The following is a 14868-nucleotide window of genomic DNA, read 5'->3' on the forward strand; positions in this document are numbered from 1 at the left end:
TTTTCTCTCACATCCTAATTGAGCCAATTGAAATAAAATATCTATTCTTTCTTCCATAAGATCCAAACGCTGGTTAAGAATTATCAATCCACCTTTTAATTGTGCGCTAGCAGATACATGAAGGTTCATGGCTTCAGCCACACCTGCTGACAATTGATTTACTGTTGTGCTTGTTTGGACTGAATTTGCCATTGCCAAGCCGGCTGCAGTGGCAGCAGCTGCACTGACAGCGATGGCAGTAACAATGGCTGCAGTGATGCCAAAATCTCTCTTCTGTCTAAACAGGGAGAGGGAGGATGGAGTCTCCACAGGGATTGGGACTCTAACAACCAGGGCACGAGTGTAACGCCTGGCATTCCAACATTGCACCATCCAGCATGTCTCATTGGTACAATTTTTAAAAGAATTATTGGACAAAACAAATAAAAGAAAGGAGGATAAGCACAGACAGGACTAGGTGGAAAAGTCGTCTGATTTGTAATGGTTCTATTCCAATGGGTAATTTGCCTTGTTATATTTACCATTTCCATAACCCCTTTTTTTTTTAATCACAGTACCATTTAGGGCACCCATGACGATCGATTTCCCTACAGTACCACCACTAATGAATCCCAGAGGATTGAGGTCCCTACAATGACCATTTATCCCACAAAGTCTCCATTTATAAAAAGGGGCTATATCTCGATGTTGTAAAAAGAGCCCCTTTTTCATTACCAAACTTTTTGTAGGATCCATCAACATATTTGGGGAAAAGGAAAAGGTTTTATTTTTGTCAGCCCATTGAGTAAAGAGCCACTGGCAGTCAGACCATGCTGAGATGGACCCATCATCCTCCCATGCACATGAAGTGGCCACCCTAGGTTGAAGAGGTCTATCTTTATCTAAAAAAATTTGGTCCTAAAAAGGAACCGTTTATCCAGGTGACCTTATGCGAAAAGGTATAATAGATATCTATGGCGTCCTTACTAGCCCTTTCCTTTTGGGACATAACTTCCCACTCCGAATCCTTATAGCCAAATGACCCAAGCCTCCTTTTGGTAAGCCGAACACAATCTCCTACGGAATCCTCGATTTGAAAGCAAAGGGAGCCAGCTTCTGGAAAGTCATGGCTTTCCCCTAATGATGCCTCAGTCTCATCATAAGGCAAATAAGGCAGGCCTAAATCTTTATTGGACGAGAAGAATTTTGGGAAAGTCAATGAATTATGTCTGACCGCCATAGGCTTTGGGAATGCAGAAAAAAATGGCCCAACGTTGTACCCCCACAATATTAGGAACCCGATTTAGAAGGATCCAAGCAAGAACTAGAATTAGTTGCAGGTATATTCGTTGGAGGATCATCTTCAGCTGACGCGAGCTTTCGTGTGAAGTGCTCCGGTACCCAGAATGGATTGTTTTCTTCCTGTGGAAAACACAGACAGCTCCCCTGGATCTTATTAAAATAGGATCCAGGCCTTTCCACTGACCAGTCAAGACATCCTTCCATTTGACCATTTCCTTAGGCCTATCAGGCTCTAAGCAGTGGCGATCAGCCGCCGAGTGGCCCTGACTGTCCAAATTTAAAAAATTGAGAGTAAAGAGTGCCAAGGAAACAGTCACTGGTGGCACTGAGGGCAGAGCCTCCTCGACTCCCCCTTTACTGTTCCTTTTTGTTTTATGAAGTAGGATTTTAGAGTGCGATGAGCACGTTCAATAATACCTTGTCCCTGAGGGTTATATGGGAGACCTGTTAGGTGGGTCATTTCCATTTGATGACAAAACTGTCCAAGTTTTTGAGAAGTATAGGCTGGCCCATTGTCAGTTTTTAGAATTTTGGGCTTTCCCCAGGCACTCCATGCCTCCAAGCAATGTTGAATAACATGGGCTGCCTTTTCTCCAGTCAGGGGAGAAGCAAACATAACTCCAGAGCAAGTATCAATGGAAACATGTAAATATTGTAGTTTGCCAAAGGATGAAATGTGAGTAACATCCATTTGCCACATCTGTAGAGGACGGATTCCTCTGGGATTAATCCCAACATGAGGCACAGGTAAAAACTGACAGCAATTTTGACATTGGGTAACAATATCTCTAGCTTCTTTTCTAGTTATGTCAAATCGATGACGCAATGTCTCAGCTGTAACATGAATTTTTTTTTATGAAACTCCTTAGCCAATTCTAAATTTGAAAGGAGGGCAAATGCAATCATCTTTGTGGCTTGATCTGCCAGGTCATTTCCATGGGACATGGGCCCCAGTAGACCGGAATGAGCCCTAATATGTGTAATAAAAACGGGACCTTCTGGTAATTAAGGCAAACTGAATCCTTTGAAAAATTTTTGCAAGCTTTCTAGATGCTTTAATCGATCCAGCAGCCTGTAAGATTTTGGTTGCATTTACCACATAACTAGAATCAGAAACAATATTTAAGGGACCTGGAAATTGTTTCAAAACTTTTAGCACTACTAGACATTCTACAATTTGAGGCAAGGTCTCATGATATTGCTTAGAAACAACTTTATTATTAACCACATAAGCTCCCACTCCTGTTTTTGACTCCTAATAATTTGTCTGATTATGAACAAATTGGACTTGTCCTGTTAGCAAATCAAAGGTCCATTGCCGCTTATTGTCTTCTGCATGGGCATTGGCCTTTGCCTGAGTTTGGGAAGCATCATACCACAAGGCTTTCCATTCTAAGTACTGTTCCATACTAGGGAGAGCAGCTTTTATGACATTTTGCCAATCATTTGGGGTCATGGCCACGGTAGCAAGTCTTTCAAGCTGTATGATAGTAAAATTAGCATCTACCCCATATTTGTTAACCGATTCAGCAAGTTCTTTAACAAGGGGATATTCTACCAGTGCATGAACACGGTTTGCTTCCGCGGCCTCAAATACAGGGAAGGCCTGTAAAAGCTTTCTTTTATCCCTTTTTGAAAAGAAGGAATCCAAACCGTGTCTCTCAACATAAGGCGGAGGAGCCTTAGGGGTTAATGAGAAAGCCTCTCGAGTTTAAGCTCCTCCCCTTTTTTGTTCTCGATCTGGTGTTAACAGTGGCTCCTCAGTGTGGCACCTCTGCTTCTCATAGCGAGCCGCTTCTATCTCTAAATCTGACCCTTCGGAGGAATTTACTGCTCAGATTCAGAGCTATCAAGTCCCAAAGCCTCCAATTCTTTTATCGGATAAAGAGGCCTATTTTTTGGATTTTTACTCCCCTTTTCACCTTTCTCTCCCAGGGCATCCTTTCCCTTACTTCTAGCTTCTGTGGTTTTAACATCGCAGAAGGGTCTTTTTTTCTTAAAGACGTCTTTTTCTTTTTTCTTAAGGGCCCCCAACCTTTCATCCTGTTCTGTTTCTGACATGCTGTCTTGTAATTCCTCTAACACCCCCTGGCCAGCTGCTACAGATGGGTGGCATTTTTCATCTTCTAAGCAAGATTTTACTAAAATCCACAATGACCTAGCTCCAGCTTTTAGCTTTCCATTTTCTTCTGCCCTCCATAAATCAGCTTCTAGCTTATCCCAGGAAGCAAGCATCAGCGACGCTGAACATGCAAACCAGGGAGCGATGTGATCAATTTCCATAATAAACGTTCTTTTTGAAAGCTTTAATTCATGCTGTTTTAAAAGTGCCTGAAGTGCCGTGATCACCGAATGTGAAGCTCCCATGTTGCTCCCTTATCTACGAGAGAAACTGACACAGGGAGGGACACCACAGCTTATGTACGTCCGGCTAACGGTACCCAATGGCACACCAAAAAGGGAGGGGAGGACACTGCGGCTTATATACCTCCGTCTAATGATGTCCCACAGAGACAAAGCACTTTAGCACCAGTCTTTATGGAAACAAAATGAATACCAAAAGAAAAATCGCTAAAGCCATCAAAACAAATGTAAGAGCAACTGGGACAATTAAATGGGGCAATATCTCTTTAAGAGCAGACACGCCTCTCAGAACTTACCCATTAGCACTGCAGTTCTGAATCCACCCCTCGAGCAGCGGGTGCTCTCCTCACAGGGCCAGCGCAATCGTCTCACCAGCAAGAATGCACACGGACACAAGGATCCTTCTGAAGTAAATGTTTATTATGATGAATAGAGGAAGACGATAACCACCAGAATGGTGCTGCTTAAATACACCCTATGGCGGCCTCCGCTGGTTGGCTGCTTGCCCATTGCCCCATGTGATGCCCCGGACTGGGCAGTAACGCCCCGGGGCTGGACAGTGGCTTGGCGCGCTTTTGCAACTTGCACATGCACTCTATCATTGTTCATTAGGGCCAGAGCCGGATGTTGGCGCCATCTCATAAAGGCGATTGCATTCTCTCGGCTCTCCACAAGACTGGACCTAATATTTCACATAAAAGCAAGTATAATGGGTAATATCAAAACGTTAGGAAACTATGAGGGCTTGGATGTTTAGGAAGGAGTAACTATTGCTCAGCATTGTATTTTAGGTTATCTAAATAAATCCAGTGTCTATGTAGTGATTTGGTTATACAGCTGTTTAGGACTAACAGCAGCTTTAGCAGAAGATAAATCATCAATAGTAAATATTAATAGTCACTTACAACAAATGGCACCAAACTAATCTAAGTATCCAAATCCTTTAAATCATGCTTTATCATAATGTGATGGAGGTAATAAGCTCCCAGTAAAACCCCCAAACTTAAAACCTAAAAAATCCCAGGTAAATTACTGTATTTTTAAGAGAAACTCTTACATGCCCAGGAGCAAAAGACAGCCTCCTGTGGACAGACCTGAGACTTGACAAAACTGGCTGGTGCTATAGTTTATCTGAGGAGTAAACAAGCATGGCTCCTTTATACTGTGGTTGGTTCAACTGTCTCAGATCCACAGCCATGGAAGGAAAGAAAGAAAGTGGAGGCAGATGGACCTCTAGACAGAGTTTGGCCTAAATTGCATGTAAAATAAAAAATTGCCATGGCAGAGGGTATTTTAATCCCTTTTGGCTTCATTTTGACTGTCATAGTCATGGATCTGGTTGCAATATGTTTAATGATGTGGTTCTTCTCCATACCTTCTCCAAGAAAGTTTAAGGAGAAAATGGGGGAAAATAAACAAGGATTGGAATACTAAGTTACAGTGAAGAAAAAGGGCACTCTTCCAAATAATTAGATTAATAATGGCTAAAATTCAAACCTCTCTCGCTGTAAGATACTTGTCAGCTCTGTTTGGTAAGGGTCCACCACTTCACTAAAACATCAATAAAAATAACCAATTGGGCTTTGTTATAGCATAAATTGGCATGACTGACCCAACCTTAAATTTTTCTTGTCTCTTTGTTTGAATTTCACTTAAAGGCTTTGAATTACAGTGATACTGATTTGAATATATGCCTTTATTGCCAAACAGACAGATCTCTGAGTTCAGGATCAAGATTTTTTACATAATAATAGCCATTTGAAGAGATACTCTTAGATTCAAAATGACAAAATTTTCCAAAGGTTACTATGTAAATTCTTTTTTCTTAATAATAGATATTATGTCCTTACTGATCTAAATTTGGGATTCACATCATTTTTAGGTTTATGTAAAGAGAGATAATGTCACACTCCTCTAGAAACTGCCTTATCTTTTAAACATGAGATAGTTTCATGGAGGAAAATGTCCTTCCGTCATGCCTATGTAAAAAAAGACACAAGAGGCTTAAAGATGGCCAAGTACTTGCCAACCTAGTTTAGTCCTAAAAACTCAAAAATTATATTTATATGTTTTAAAAGTAAAACTGTCCATCCCATTTCAAAAAGAGGGCAAGACAAAGAGTAGCCAAAACCAAGGTAAAAATCCAGATACAAGATGCCAAGGATATACTTAATGCTAAGGGTAAGTGTGTTTACAGTCTAAGGCTAAGAAAGTTAATATAAAGTTCAGCTATAAAGGCATAAATGTCCAGTCTTTATAAAAAAAGGGGCAAGCCAAAAAATAGCCACTATCAATGTAAAGCCTAGGTACAAGATGCCTAGGATATGCTTAAATGCTAAAGGTAAGAGGGAATTAAAATTAAGTTTGGCTATAAAGGCATAACTGCCCATTCTATATAAACAAGAGGATAGGACAAATAGCTACAACATATAAAAAAATATAGGACAAAACCTCAAATAAGATACAAGACACCTATGGTATGCTTATATTCTGAATTAAAAAAGGAGTTTATATAAAGTTTACTTTAACATGCATTTTTCTGTTGCTCAAGGCAAACAGCTTGTCTCTCTAATGGAATACTTCTCTAGGGAGATAGGTAGCAACTTGGCCTAATACAACAGGCACACAAGAGCCCAAAAAGATATTTTGATCTATCCAACTTTGTTTTGTTTTCAACATGATAACAAGGGTAACTTATATTGGTAATCCTTTTACATGGGAAAAACTCTAAAACTGACTGAGACATAAAAATGTGTCTCCAGACAAAACTTCAACAAATATACTCAAAATATATTAAGCTAACCTTTCAATTGATATAGATTAAATTGGCTTAAGTTTAGTTGCATCCAGCACATATCTTACATTCATAATTTTAGAACACTATAATGCTTGTGAGAAATTATATGTTTGCAGAACAAAACAACTAGACACCAGAGATGCTGGATCACACCTAATAGAATCATTCTTCAGCATGCTGAAACACTGACACATCTGTTCCAGCATCTTGCATGTTCCAGCTTTCTGCTTGTTCCTGCCTCAACTTCTTCAACTCCTGTTTCTCATCAAAGCCTGCTTCCAAAAGAACTTTGAAGAAAGCTACTAATCTTAATAGGTCCAGCATTGTAGACTGTTCCAAAGAGGACTTTATTAAGTCTAAATTTTCTCAATATTCAAGCACTAGACTACAAATATTATTTCATGCTTAATTAACCATTTTCCCAATTTCATTTGGGCCCCTATAGGTTTTCTACATGTCCAAAATGTCAGCTACAAAATTTTATTGTCATTGGGAGATGTTTATTATAATGATCTTTTTCAAAGTGAAACAAGGAATATACAGGGATATCATAGGAATAGAAAAAAGGTAACTTGTTGAATCTACTCAATTTAGGATTTTGTTTGTTATTCTCAAATAAGCTTATTTTTAACTCATTGGTAAATGATTTTGTATATTGATCAAAAATAAGTTTATTTTTGATACATTGTTACAAGCTTTAGTATATTGATAGAAATTAAGGTTACTTCCAATACTTTTAAACTGCTATTAAAGACTGTTTAGGGTATTAGGTACTGTAAGTTAATTGCTAGTTATTGTCATCTCAGACACTACTCTACTTTATCACAGGAGTATACATCCTAGGTTTAACAGAGATAAATGATTTTGTAGACAAATCAGTTACATAAAGATAGGTAGTCTTCAAATCTTCAGAGACCTACAGAATATGAATAAAGTGACTTTATTATTTTAGAGATTCTTTCATGATGAGACAAGTCATTTCCTGGCAGCACCCTGCCAACCTGAAAGAAGATAATGAGCATCTAAGAACCTCCATATGGAGATGGCTACAAAAGTGGCAAACAAGCCATTCTGGTAAAGAAATTACCCTTGCTTCAAAAACAAGAAATTCTGCTAAAAATGGGCAGGCTTAAATGCAGGACAGGTAGCCTGCCAAACTTTGGCCAAAGAGTGTAAGCAAGTCCTAAATAGTTCACATATATGTCTGTCAAATATTCTGAGCAAGAAGGCTGAAGATGATGCTCCAATGCTATAAAGAGTTATGGGTGACTGTTGGCACCAAACCCTCTCTTGTCAATTTTTATTTTTTGGAAGCTGCTAACATGCACTTCCTATTTATTCTAATAGCTAATTTTATTTCCTTCTCAAGTCTCTGATGGGGTTGAAGACCAAATAGTTATAGTGCTACAATTAAGCTTGAGTTGTTTAGAAATTAAGAAAACCTTTCATAAGGATAAAATTAATTTGGGTATAGAAGTTTTAACTTGTCAAGATAAATAGGAGAATCAGACAACTTTCTCCTAAGTTGCTAAATACACGTGGACTGGGCATTGTGCATGTAGATTTTACCTAACATTTTTCATAATTTCATAATTATTATTGTATTGATAGAAAAGAAGACTTTTATTGGACTTAACGGGGGACATGTTGGTATAATGTTCTTTTGAAATGTATACTACCCTTTTTCATTCAAATGCTGATTTCTCACGCTCAGTGTCTGAGTTCAATCCAGATATTGCATTGTGATAAACAGGCCAAAATAAAACAACTAGCCACAATGTCGTGCAAATGGAGGAGCCAAAGGACAGGAAAGAGGGGAGGAGCCATAGGGCAGGAAATGAGTGGGAGAAAAGGGTGAGAGAGCTAGGAGAGAGCTGGAGGACAAATCTTCGAACTACGTGGAGATTGACTGGACATAATATTTCACAAAAAGCAAGTACAATAGGTAAAATCTAAATGTTAGGAAACTATGAGGGCTTGGAGGTTTAGGAAGGAGTAACTATTGCCCAGCCAGCATTGTATTTTTGGTTAACTAAATAAACCCAGGTTCTGTGTGATGATTTGGTTATATACCTGGTTAGGATTAATGGAAAGCTTTAAAAGATAATTATTAGTAAATATTGATTTCAGATAAAACACTTTTCATCAAGCCTGAATGATTGGTCAGTTGGCGCCTGAACAAGTGACCTTGAAAACAAAGGGCAACATGAGAAAGTCTGGTTTTTAGGAGCTGTGGATGCCTAAGAAAAAAATGTGCTTTGTGATGACCAGCGATTGCAAGGAGCAAGACAAGTTAGGTAGGCAGTGAAATCATGGGGCAGAGAAATAGCAGGAAGAAGTTAATGAGGAATTTAAAGTCAATGCTAGTAAAAGCAAGGAACTGGGAGAAACACCTTTATCCACTTTAGTTTGTAAATGAAGATTGTCCCTTGTTCCCAGTTACCATCAATCTGGAAACCTGGGAAAAGGAATCTCATAAGGTAATGCATTACTTGGGGAAATTAGAGCAGCCAAACTGGCAGAAAACAAGTACTTCTAAGGTTATTTCAAATGTTCATAAAGGAGCTCAAACAGATTTGTGTAATTTGAGGGCAAAAATAGTTTTAGAAGCTAGATCATGAGGATAAAGTGGAGTCAGAGGAAGAAATTGCCAAGTCTCATAAGTCAGACTGGCCTCTTGGTCCCTCTGCCCCAGTGGCTTTTCATGACACTTTTCATGATTTGGGACCACTGCAGGAGGATATTACTGTTCTCTTAAATAAAGTCCAATTAGAAACAGAACAAGTTCAGATATTAAGTGAATACAAGAAATTAAAATTACAAAATAATAATGATAATAATGATAATAATAAATAATAATGACAATAATAATAAAAAATTGGATTGTTTGAACTGGTAAATTTTAAAGTAGTTTTTACTTTTGAAATTATAAATTTATGATTTTATTTTATTATTTTGCTTTATGATTTCACTTCTGAAGAGGATGCTTTGTTTTTTTATTACAAAAACATGTTTTCACAAATATGTAAATGTTTAAAAAGTATGTACTACGCTTGTTTTTTTGTCTTTGTCTCTACTTTTTGGTTTTTGTGTGCCAGGTTCTGGTTTTGGTTTGCTCACAATGTCTGGGAACTTGGAGAGTTTCCAATCTGGCTGAGGGAATCTGGAGGACACTTCAATTCACGGGGAAGAGATCCCAAGAGGCCCGAAAAGGTTCTACTCCTTTGGGACAAGGAGAGAGGGTCTCTCAGATCCTATTTTATGTGATAAGGGGGCTGCTGGAGCCTGCTCTCCATCTGGAAGCTTTGGAAAGGGCCAGAGGGCTCTGCTCCTTCTGGAATATATATGTGTAGAGGGGACCCATGAGGGGTCCACTCCTTCTGGATTCTGTGGGACTTGTGTCTGATAGGGGATGGTCAAGTCCTGGAAATTGGGTATTATGGTTACTCCAAGGTGACAAAGTCAGATTTCTATGTTCCTTACATATCTCTCTCTGTATGTATGTTTATCTGTAGACTTGGATATTTATAGACATGAGACAATTTGAATCATCACATTTGAGTTTGGTCTTGGACCATCAGAGTTAAATTCAATAAAACATTTTAAAAGGTATTAGGTATTTTAAAATAGTAACCCTTGAACAGTCTAACAAAATCTTTCAACAGTTTCTCACACCTTTGGGGGAAATAAAAAACCTTGGTATTTATTTTATTAGGTTTACAAAGTAAAACCAAGCCAAGCTGTTTAAGCCAATTAAACAAAAACTGCAGTTATTACAATATTTCTTGTAACAAAAACTATAAAATATTTTGTTCTTCCTGTAAAAAGGCTGGAGATTCTTCAATGCAAAATGTTTGAATATGCGCTTGTATAGGAAAAAAAAGGACTACAGTTCCATGTTAGCCCAGGGCTATGCAGGGATATATTCAGATCATTGTTAACTATTACAAAAAAATATATGCCTGGCTGCCAGTACCTAAATAAATGACTTAATGCTGTTTCTTTCTGGCCTATAGATTTATTAGAGCCAGAATAGTCCGTTTTTGCTGAGGGCTATAGGTTAAGTTTAGTTCTCTGTTTAATGTTAAATAAAACGTTTGTTCTTTAAGTTTTTGCTGGTAAATTTTAATACAATATGAGAGAAATCATAAGATTTGCTTGTCCCTTTTTAAATTATGTTTAGTTAAAAGTTTTCCTTTGATTTTAGTTTAAAAATGCAGATTTAAAGTTATGCTAAGATTATAATTGAGTACAAAATTCACTTTTACCTAGTCTCTTTGTTATGTTTTTTTAAGGTTAAATCTAAAATTGTAACTATAATGCTTCCCTAACAGATCTACCTAAAATTTGGTTATAAAACATACATTTGAAAAATATGCCAAATTGAGATTATAACCTCCTGTTTTATAGGATGAAGTTTAGCACAGATGATAAAGATAGACAAAGAGTAACTCAAATATGCTGGCCTTCAGACTTGTCAGAGATCTGATAAATATGACATTTTAACATATGTAAGCTCATTATGACAGAGTCCAACCTGTTGAGTCACAAAAAAATCAAATTAATTGAGTTTTTATAGGTGTAACCTGTAGTTTTTCTATTTAAAACGAAAGTTAGCCCAATTGTTGACACTTGAATGGTATTTACAGATGGTTCATTATCTGGTGTTGCTGCCTATGCTTATAAAAGAAAAAAAATATCTTTTCAAGTGTCTAACACATCTGCACAAATACCAGAGTCATCTGCAGTATTGGTTGTGTTTCAAAGTTTTAATAAGCAGTCTTTGAACATTTTTACAGATAGTGCATATGTAGCTCAAGCTTTGCCTAGGTTAGAGACTATAGGTCAAAGTCAGGTATCTTGTTATGCTGCAATTTTATTTCTACAAATTCAAAATGATAAAAAAACTTTCCCCTTTTGTAGGACATTTGAGGACTCATTCTAATTTTCCCAAACCCCTGTCTAAAGGAAATGAATTGGCAGATAAAGTCACCAAATGCCACACTAACTTCAGAGTCTATATAAGCATAAAAATGTGCTATATAGGCATAAAATTATGCTGCTAAGATGAGGAGACATGTTTCCTATGGGACTCTGTTCCCTGGAAGTCCCCGAATGTTCTCGCTGGCCATCTATGCCAAAAAGATGTAATGTGAAAATCCTGCTTTTTCAGATGAAGGATTGAATGAGGATTGATTGATTTTTTTCTAATTCCTGGTACAGCACAATATTTTTGATAGATTATTAAAAGCTTTAGCAAGAATAGAGTAAAAGAAACATAAGTAATGAATTGGATTTAGTATTAAAAAGCATAATATGAATAGAAAAAGAAATAATGGGCTCTTTCTTAGGGAAAAATAGCTTAAGCAAGTACAGCAGGCTCTAGCATTCCTCCCTTTAGCATCTTGTTTCTAAGGAAGATTATAAATCTTTAACAAGACATATTGGACGATGGTTGACCAAGCTGTATTTAGACTTTAATGTAGAAAAAGACTTTGGCAGGTATTTGTCTTGACTTGGAGGACTATTACAGCTCCTGACTTTCCCCTTCACTAGTCACTGATAATGAAACCACAGTTTGAGGTTTTTGTTTCTTGTTTGCATTGATCAGAAAGTTTCTAGGCGGAGATATTTTGTGGGTAATGCTTTACGCTTGGCTACACTTTTGAGTTAAAACATAAACTTTGTATCCTTGATAAAAGTTTGAATGTTTTAGAAAGCATGCCAACTTTAAGGTGCTTACTTATGAAATCACTATAAAATTATTAGCCTGCCTTCAGTAAAATTGAAGCAGAGCCAAAATCATCAAGGTGTCTCTGTCTGTCAATTCATCCCCGAAACCGTGTGCTACCTGTCCAGAGCCTTGTTCCCCACGGATGCAGGGAATCCAACTGGTCTGGTCTGTGGCAACCAAAGTTTATTGTTCACAGTTAAAAATAGCCCAGGATGCCCATAGTATGCATCATCTTAATAGTCAAACCTTGAGACTTCAATATGGATTGAGTGAGGAACAGGCCAGTAGTATAGTCAAGACTTACAGTACTTGTCCTCAATTTCAGCCTGTTACTCAAGCCAGTCCTAAAGGATTGGCTCCAAATCAGATATGACAAATGGATATTACTCATATTTCTTAATTTAAACAATTAAAAAATATACATGTATGCCTAGATACCTATTCTGGATTTATTTTGCCACTCCTCAATCAGGAAGATCTCCAAAGAATGTTATTGCTCATTGTCTACAGGCTTTTAATATTCTAGGAATTCCTAAACTGACAATGGAACAGGATATAGTAGCAAATCTTTTAAAATATTTTGTCAACAGTTTCAAGTTTTTCACATAACTAAAATGCCTTACAGGCCTCATGGATAAGGCAAGGTAAAGCATGTCCAGTAAACAGTGACAATTTATTTGCAAAAAACAAAGAAGGGGGAGCTATTCCCCTGGATACCTAAGAATCATCTTAACCATGTTGTTTTCATTTTGAATTTTTAAAATTTGGATAAGCATGGTAAATCTGCAGCATATAGATTTTGGCATACAGAAACCAAGAAAACTTTTGCTAAAGTTAAATGGAGGGGTCCTTTAAAAAATCAATGGCATGGACTGGCCCCTGTAACTCATATGGGGACAAGGATCTGTCTATGTTTTTCCACAAGAAAATGTTGCACCTTGATGGCTACTAGAACATCTGGTGCAAAAAAATGAATGAGGAGTTTCCTCCTGACAATGATAATGATGTCAATGAAGACATGTGCAGTTAATATGACTTTTTATTGGGAGTACGTTCCTAATCCATCTCCACTACACCCAGTTTCCTGGGATGATCTAGAAGTCCTTGTTTAACTCAACAAACTTTGGTTACTGGGTTTTCTTGATCTTGAAGGAACACAAGTGAAAGAAACTCTTAACTTTTCAGGAATAGGAAAAGGTCATCTTCTTGCTTTACCAGAAAGAGTATTCATCAGGACTGCTTACCAGTCTCTCCTGACCAGATCATAGGTCGAAATGCTTACTACTCTGAAGTTGGGTTGGGAGCTCAAGCCTCCCTTTGCAAACAGGCAAAGTAGAACATTGGAGGGATATTATTGTCCCTTTCTACGGGAGTTAAGAATGACAGTCTTTCATCTCCAATGAGATACCCATCCTGTGAGAAAGGTGATCAACTCACTTGACCTCAAATGATGGTTCCTTGAATAAGATGCATTGGAGTAACACCAAATAACTACTCCTGGGACAATGACACTGCGTTTATAGTCATGGACTGGACTGGTCTATTGTTAAGGGTATTAAGAACTTGGTTTCTGATATAGGCAGTCAAAATTACTTTGTTTTAGAAAAAGCTATTAGTACTTTACTTTGGAAGATTTCATATAAAAATTGGCAAACCTATGTATGGAAATTGGGGACTGTGTTGGGATATTCGGCTTTCTCTCTGGGAATGCAAGTAGCTTTGCTAAACTAATCAAGTATACTTCTGTTTGGCATGTATTAATCCTCTTTATTTACTGCTAATTAGAAACATTGTAGTAAGACATTTTCAGAACAATGATACCTATTCAATTCAATGTGTATATAACAATCTTACTAATTGTGTTAGTGCTAATAATAATGCTCTTTCAGTATTAGTTGTTAAGCAATATGCTTTTGTTATGGTTCCTGTTAGGGTTTTAATGATGAGAAATAAGATACATGACATAGAATCTGCCAAGAAACATAGGTTAGAATTGGCCAATACAACCTGGGATATATTTACTAGTCTCAAGGAGGTACTTTCCATCCTTTGATTCTGTGATTAAGTGGAGACTGACACTTGCAGGTATGGCAGGTATGCATTTGTTGCCTTGTGTCTGCCTTCCTTCTTCAACAACTACAATGCATGCAAGTACAGTTGCATGAATTTAAATTAAAGACCTCTAACAACCCCAGTTGATATGGAGGTAAGTCAATGACAGGTCAGAGTAAAATTGTGGTTGTTCAACCTAAGTCAGAGTCTCATAAAATTGCATCTGAGACCTAAATGACAAGTAAGGAAAAATACATATTTTGCCAACCTAAGACAGGCTTTCCAAAACAAAGAAAGGGGAACTGAAGGAGTCTGGTAATAGGAATTCTGCCTCATGGCCTTGCCAGATACTGATCTTTTCTAAGTTCTATGTCTCAGAGACTGTTCTTGGCAGTCTCTGCAGGCTGGCTCTTCTGAGTCTGAGAAGTAGATAGCATGCTCCCTCCAACCTTGGGAACCACACAGCAAACTTTGTGTAACCTTGAGTGAATTCCTGAATGACTTCCCTGTTGGAATAGATGTGTTACTACTGTAAAAATAATTTTGCTTGTATGCTCTGCTTTTTAAGTGTTGTTTGCAGGTTCAGTAATTGAGACTTGATTAGGAAACTATCTTGTCTCCATTCTTTGTTCCCCATTTC

The sequence above is a fragment of the Meriones unguiculatus genome (assembly GCF_030254825.1).
Source record: "Meriones unguiculatus strain TT.TT164.6M chromosome Y unlocalized genomic scaffold, Bangor_MerUng_6.1 ChrY_unordered_Scaffold_25, whole genome shotgun sequence".
In the NCBI taxonomy this organism is placed as follows: Eukaryota; Metazoa; Chordata; class Mammalia; order Rodentia; family Muridae; genus Meriones; species Meriones unguiculatus.